Source organism: Bos taurus, chromosome 1, assembly GCF_002263795.3.
Source record: "Bos taurus isolate L1 Dominette 01449 registration number 42190680 breed Hereford chromosome 1, ARS-UCD2.0, whole genome shotgun sequence".
NCBI classification, from domain to species: domain Eukaryota; kingdom Metazoa; phylum Chordata; class Mammalia; order Artiodactyla; family Bovidae; genus Bos; species Bos taurus.
Genome location: NC_037328.1, coordinates 45,658,991 through 45,666,848, shown reverse-complemented (window position 1 = coordinate 45,666,848; position 7,858 = coordinate 45,658,991). Strand labels below are relative to the sequence as shown.

The 7,858-nt window shown below is 38.1% G+C and overlaps 1 pseudogene; it reads right to left on the bottom strand.

Annotated features, from left to right (window-relative positions):
• Positions 1-764: 764 nt before the first annotated feature.
• Positions 765-7,395, bottom strand: LOC112447055 (actin-related protein 3-like; annotated as a pseudogene).
• Between the last annotated feature and the right edge of the window lie 463 nt (positions 7,396-7,858).

Sequence of the window (7,858 nt, the reverse complement as noted above, 5' to 3'; positions counted from 1 at the left end):
CAGAAACAAATTTCAGTAAACAGACTGAAACTGGTGTGGTAATACCTGATGTTGGAACATTGCTTTAAAAAAAAGATCCAACAGGCTATCTTTATTAATTTTTTTTCTTTTTTTTTAGCAAGAAGGAGTCCAAGGAATTAGACTTAATCAAATACATGGTTGGCTCTTGGACAATGTGGGGGTAGGGGTGTGGACCCTCTACTCAGTCAAAAACATAAGTTATAGTGAGCCCTTCGTAGTTCCTTTGTATATGTGGTTCCTCCATATATGTGATTGCATATCTACAAGTTCAATCAACTACAGAATGTGTAGAACTGTACTATTTACTGTTGAAATAATCCATATATAAGTGGACCTGCACAGTTCAAACCCTTGTTGTTCAAGTGTCAACTGTACTAGCTTCTCAGCTATAAAAACACTTGCAGCAAAAACCAATTTTCTTTATGTGAGGTTGGTAGCATTTCCTAATTATTGGAATTCCTTGTCCCATGAATAAATAATGGCAAGTGTCATGAGGCCACCTAAATTAAAATATATATATATATATTTTTTATTTTGGTAACATATAGCAAGAAATTTACATTTTAGCCATTTTAAGTGTTCTAATCAGTGGCATTAAATTAATTCACATTGTTGTGTATGAGGCTCCTTTTTGAAATGTATCATTTACTTGGTCATTTTTTCCTTCAAAATATAAAAATGACACTCAAAATCTCTGCACATCCAGTTAAGTGAGGTCAGTATTCTTACTCACTTGAGAGAACTCAGACATCAGTAAGATAATGCTGAATTACCTCATCTACTACTTCTTAGGTAGGTAAAGTCCAGATTAGCAAATTTTGGATGAAAAAAAGATTTCAAGTTCCAAGAATCTGTCATAACCAACATCAATGGAAAATTCTTTCTTTGAGATTGGCTTGATTCCAGTATACTTTGGCCTCTCTGTGTCATACTTGTTAAATTCTTTTACTAAATCTGGGCAAATATAACTATACTCCTTTACTTCCATAGCTGTTTCCAGGGATTGCCCTAGAGGAATTCCTACTTCTTGGCCTCTTAGCAATTGCTAAATGAAATACAGTACAGCTTACCTTGTGATTGGAATGTGCTTCAGCTGCCAATCACATGTCCTATAGCCATAGAAAAGACAGGAATGACTCCACCTTAATACCAGCCACTGTCAGTTTTCCTACTTGTTTTGATGCTCAGGATGTTGTTAATGCAAGCATAGCCTGCATGGCTTTATATGAGCCATGAAATACTCAAACAGTATTTCAGTAGTATATTTTATTTTCAGGAGCATTAAGTAGAGATTTAATCAGAAAAAAGTAATGACCTTCAAGTTGTACTTTAAGTATTGAGGCAATATTTTGCCCATAAACTTTTCCATTAGGTAACAGTCTTAAACTATACCATGGTGGATAGGCCACTTTATGAAGCATGTGGCTTTTTCTTTTACTTCATTCTTTTTCATCTCTAATTTTGTTTATTTAGGCTCTCTTTTTTTCTTAGTAAGTCTGGCTGAAGGCTTATCAATATTGTTTATATTTTCATAAAACCAATTCTTAGTTTCACTGATCTTTTTTATTGTGTGTATTTTTGGAACTTTATTTTATTGATTTCTGCTCTGGACTATATTGTTTTCCTCCTTCTGTTAAGTTTGGGCCTTTTCTAAATCTGTCAGATGGAAAGTTAGGTTGTTTATTTTAGATTTTTCTTGTTTCTTGTGGTAGGCCTATATTGCTATAAACTTTCTTCTTAGAACTGCTTTTGCATACCAGACCACCTGACCTGTCTCTTGAGAAATCTGTATGCAGGTCAGGAAGCAACAGTTAGAACTGGACATGGAACAACAGACTGGTTTCAAATAGGAAAAGGAGTACGTCAAGGCTGTATATTATCACCCTGCTTATTTAACTTATATGCAGAGTACATCATAAGAAACGCTGGACTGGAAGAAACACAAGCTGGAATCAAGATTGCCAGGAGAAATATCAATAAACTCAGATATGCAGATGACACCACCCTTATGACAGAAAGTGAAGAGCAACTAAAAAGCCTCTTGATGAAAGTGAAAGTGGAGAGTGAAAAAGTTGGCTTAAAGCTCAACATTCAGAAAACGAAGATCATGGCATCCAGTCCCATCACTTCATGGGAAATAGATGAGGAAACAGTGGAAACAGTGTCAAACTTTATCTTTCTGGGCTCCAAAATCACTGCAGATGGTGACTGCAGCCATGAAATTAAAAGATGTTTACTCCTTGGAAGGAAAGTTATGACCAATCTAGATAACATATTCAAAAGCAGAGACATTACTTTGCCAACAAAGATTCATCTAGTCAAGGCTATGGTTTTTCCTGTGGTCATGTATGGATGTGAGAGTTGGACTATGAAGAAGGCTGAGCACTGAAGAATTGCTGCTTTTTTTTTTTTAATTTTATTTTATTTTTAAACTTTACAAATTGTATTAGTTTTGCCAAATATCAAAATGAATCCGCCACAGGTATACATGTGTTCCCCATCCTGAACCCTCCTCCCTCCTCCCTCCCCATACCATCCCTCTGGGTCGTCCCAGTGCACCAGCCCCAAGCATCCAGTATCGTGCATTGAACCTGGACTGGCATCTCGTTTCATACATGATATTTTACATGTTTCAATGCCGTTCTCCCAAATCGTCCCACCCTCTCCCTCTCCCACAGAGTCCATAAGACTGTTCCATACATCAGTGTCTCTTTTGCTGTCTCGTACACAGGGTTATTGTTATCATCTTTCTAAATTCCATATATATGCGTTAGTATACTGTATTGGTGTTTTTCCTTCTGGCTTACTTCACTCTGTATAATAGACTCCAGTTTCATCCACCTCATTAGAACTGATTCAAATGAATTCTTTTTAATGGCTGAGTAATACTCCATTGTGTATATGTACCACAGCTTTCTTATCCATTCATCTGCTGATGGACATCTAGGTTGCTTCCATGTCCTGGCTATTATAAACAGTGCTGTGATGAACATTGGGGTACACGTGTCTCTTTCCCTTCTGGTTTCCTCAGTGTGTATGCCCAGCAGTGGGATTGCTGGATCATAAGGCAGTTCTATTTCCAGTTTTTTAAGGAATCTCCACACTGTTCTCCATAGTGGCTGTACTAGTTTGCATTCCCACCAACAATGTAAGAGGGTTCCCTTTTCTCCACACCCTCTCCAGCATTTATTATTTGTAGACTTTTGGATCGCAGCCAAAGAATTGCTGCTTTTGAACTGTGGTATTGGAGAAGACTCTTGAGAGTCCCTTGGACTGCAAGGAGATCCAACCAGTGCATTCTGAAGGAGATCAGCCCTTGGATTTCTTTGGAAGAAATGATGCTAAAGCTGAAACTCAGTACTTTGGCCACCTCATGTGAAGAGTTGACTCATTGGAAAAGACTCTGATGCTGGGAGGGATTGCGGGCAGGGGGAGAAGGGGACGACAGAGGATGAGATGGCTGGATGGCATCACTGACTCGATGGACGTGAGTCTGGGTGAACTCCGGGAGTTGATGATGGACAGGGAGGCCTGGCATGCTGTGATTCATGGGGTCGCAAAGAGTTGGACACGACTGAGTGACTGAACTGAACTGATAGATTTTGAAAAGTTTAACTTCTGTTTTCATTCATCTCAAGGTATTTTTTGATTTCTTCTTTCATTTATTTGTTGATTCATTTTATTCGTAATATGTTGTTTAATCTCTACATGTTTGTGTTTTTTTCCATTTTTTCCCATTTTTCTTGATTTCTAGTTTCATACTGTTGTGGCTGGAAATGATATTTAATATAATTTCAATTTTTTAAACTTACTGAGACTTGTTTTGTGGCCACCATGTTATCTATCCTGGAGAAAATTCCATGTGCACTTGAAAAAAGTGTGTATTCTGGGTTTTTGTTTGTTCAATGGCTTGTTCTACATGCATGCTCAGTTACTTTAGTCATGTCTGACTCTCTGTGATGCTATGGATTGTAGCCCTCCAGGCTCCTCTGTCTTGTGGGATTCTCCAGGCAAGAATACTGGAGTGGGCTGCCACGTTCTCCTCCTGGGGATCTTCCCAACCCAAGGATCAAACCCACATCTCTTATGTCTCCTGCATTGGCAGGCAGGTTCTTGACCACTAGTGACACTTGGGAAGCTTCAGGTATCTATTAAGTCTATGTGGTGTAATGTGGAATTTAAGGCCACTACTTCCTTATTAATATTCTGTTTAGATGGCCTGTCCATTGATCTAAGTGGTGTATTCAAGTATCCTACTATTATTGTATTACTATCAAATTCTTCCATTATGTCTGCTAATATTTGCTTTACATATTTAGATGCTCTGATATTAAAGGGGTGAGACCTGGTAGACAGAGTACCTAAAGAACTATGGACTGAAATTTGTAATATTGTATGAGAGGCAGTGACCAAAACTATCCTAAAGAAAAAGAAATGCAAGAAGGCAAAGTGGTTGTCTGAGGAGGCTTTACAAATAGCTGAAAAAATAAAGAGAAGCAGAAGGTGTGAGAAGAAGGGAAAGATACACCCAACTGCATGCAGAGTTCCAGAGAAAAGCAAGGAGAGATGAGAAGGCCTTCTTAAATGAACAATGCAAAGAAATAGAGGAAAACAATAAAATGGGAAAGACTAGAGATCTCTTTAAGAAAATTGGAGATATCAAGGGAAAATTTCATATAAGGATGGGCACCATAAAAGACAGAAAGAGTAAGGACCTAACAGAAGCAGAAGAGATTAGGAAGAGGTGGCAAGAATACACAGAAGAACTATACAAAAAGGGTCTTGATGACCTGGGTAACCATGATGGTGTGGTCACTCATCTAGAGCCAGATATCCTGGAATGTGGAATCAAGTGGGCCTTAGGAAGCATCACTGTGAACAAAGCTAGTGGAAGTGATGAAATTCCAGCTGAGCTACTTTCAAATCCTAAAAGATGATGCTGTTAAAGTGCTGCACTCAATATGCCAGCAAATTTGGAAAACTCAGCAGTGGCCACAGGACTGGAAAAGGTCAGTTTTCATTCCAATCTCAAAGAAGGACAATGCCATAGAATGTTCAAACTGCTGTACAGTTGCACTCATTTCACATGCTAGCCAAGATTATGCTCAAAATCCTTCAAGTTAGGCTTCAGCAGTACATGAGCTGAGAACTTCTAGATATACAAACTGGGTTTAGAAAAGGCAGAGGAACCACAGATCAAATGCCAACATTTTTTGAATCATGGAGAAAACAAAGGAGTTCCAGAAAAACATCTACTTCTACTTCATTGACTATGCTAAAGCCTTTGTGTGGATCACAGCAAACTGGAAAATTCTGAAAGAGGTAGGAATACCAGACCACCTGACCTGCCTCTTGAGAAACCTATATGTAGGTCAGGAAGCAACAGTTAGAACTGGACACAGAACAACAGACTGGTTCCAAATAGGAAAAGGAGGAAAAGGACAATATACATCAAGGCTGTATATTGTCAGCCTGCTTATTTAACTTCTATTCAGAGTATGTCATGTGAAATACTGGGCTCAGTGAATCACAAGCTGGAATCAAGATTGCCAGAAGAAATATCAATAACCTCAGATATGCAGATGATACCACTCTAATGGTGGAGAGTGAAGAATGTCTAAGGATCTTCTTGATGAGGGTAAAAGAGGAGAGTGAAAAAGCTGGCTTAAAAACTCAACAGTAAAAAAACTAATGGCATTTGATCCTATCTTACCATGGCAAATAGAAAGGGAAAGAGTGGAAGAAGTGATGAAGTGGAAGAAGATGTTTTCCTGGGCTCCAAAATTACTAAGGACAGTGACTGTAGCCATGAAATTAAAAGACCCTTGCTCCTTGGCAGGAAAGCTATGACAAACCTAGACAGTGACATCACTTTGCTGAGACATCAATTTGGTGACAAAGGTCCATATAGTCAAAGGTATGGTTTTTCTAGTAGTCATGTGCAATGTGAGAGCTGAACCATAAAGAAGACTGAGGGTCTAAGAATTATGCTTTTGAATGTGGTGCTGGAGAAGGCTCTTGACTTGGACTGAAGATTCCTTGGACTGCAAGGATATAAAACCAGTCAATCCTAAAGAAAATCAACCTTGAATATTCATCGGAAGGACTGATGCTGAAGCTCCAACACTTTTGCCGCCTGATGTCAAGAGCCAACTCATTGGAATTGAAGGCAGAAGGAGAAGGGGTTGCCAGAGGATGAGATGATTAGATAGCATCATTGACTCAATAGACATGAATTTGAGCAAACTCTGGAAGATAGTTGAGGACAGAGGACATGGGGTACATGTGCTACAGTCCATGGGGTAGCAAAGAGTTGGACATGACTTAGGGACTAAACAGCAACAACAGCAAATTAAATGCATATGTATTTATAAATGCTATATTCTTTTCTTGTATTGAGCCCTTAATCATTATATAATTCTCATGTTTGTCTTTTGTACAGAATTATTTTTCTGATTAAATACTGCTAAACCAGCTGTCTTTTCACTTCCATTTGCATGGGTTTTTTTTTTTTTTTTCTATCCCTTTACTTTCAGTCTTCTGTTCTTCCTTAATGAGTTGGTGTCTTAATTCCTTGTTCCTCCCGGTTAAAGCTAGTTCTCATAGCCTTCATTCACACTAAGTGAAAATAATGTCAATACTTTACGGTATTGGAAGACCAAGAGTATTTGTATTTTCTAAATTGAAGGTATTTGTATTGCAAGTGAATAATTATTTTCACAATGAGAAAAGATTTTTCAAAAATAAATAGTTTTTGTTTTGAAATTTTTGTCGACATTCAAAGTTTTGAGAAATATTATGCAGTGATTTGATATACGTTAGAACTTTAGAGGGAAAATAGAACTCTTGGGAGAAAAGAGAAGCTGTCTATTGGTTTACACAGAATGGCATCTAACATTCTTCTTTCCTCTTTTTGTTTTTAGTGGCAAAAAGTGATTCCTTTTTCATTATGGGTCTGAAGGATTTGTTGTGTGTTGCTAAGTCTTCCCCTTGCTCATAAAGGAGTTATACTAATAGTAACCATAGCCTCATAGTATTAGTGTTTGCTTTGATTCTGGGGAGAATCAACCAGGTCCCTTTCCACAATCAAACATCAAGCAATAGCATTTGAAGTAGTTGCCCATCTGTGAGTAAAACTGGCCATAAATTCCATCTGTTCCATAGACCACCCACCCAGATAACTCTGGTGGGGCACTTACATACACAAGGAACCACCACCAGGAGACATGCGCTCAGAACTAGGGAGCGCAGGGTCATCAGCTGCTGGCAGGCTTTGACAAAAGCATCAGCTGTCGTTTCCCAACTGTGAGGGTTTGCTTTGTGTCCAGAGCCCACATCAAACACATTGCTGCAATGGAGCAGATTGTCTGCCATAGCGTTTCACTGAAATGTTTTGTTGCACTTCTCTGATGTGAATATAAATAGAGTGAAAATCCTGCTTTTCTTGTTTCCAAGATTGATATGTAAAGATTATAAAGGACAGGTGTGATCATAACAGCAGCTCTTTAAAAAATATAAAAAATAACTATAGCTTAAACCAAATAATTTTCTTCCCTTGAGTAAACTGCCTAGCATTGTAAGTTTCTGAAAAGCCTGTATCACAAGAACACCAGAAATACCTGAACGCAGATGAATCCTGCCACCAAGCATGTTGAGACATATACATCGTTATATGACAGGGACACATATAAAACTGATGTTGGAATTTGGTCTTAAGTTAGTTGTTTGTTTTCTTATTTATTCCTCTGTTATTTATTAATGAGACAGAGTATCTTAATTCTTTCTTCTTCCCAGTTAAAGTTAATTCTTTCTTCTATTATTTTAAATTGGAAATTGT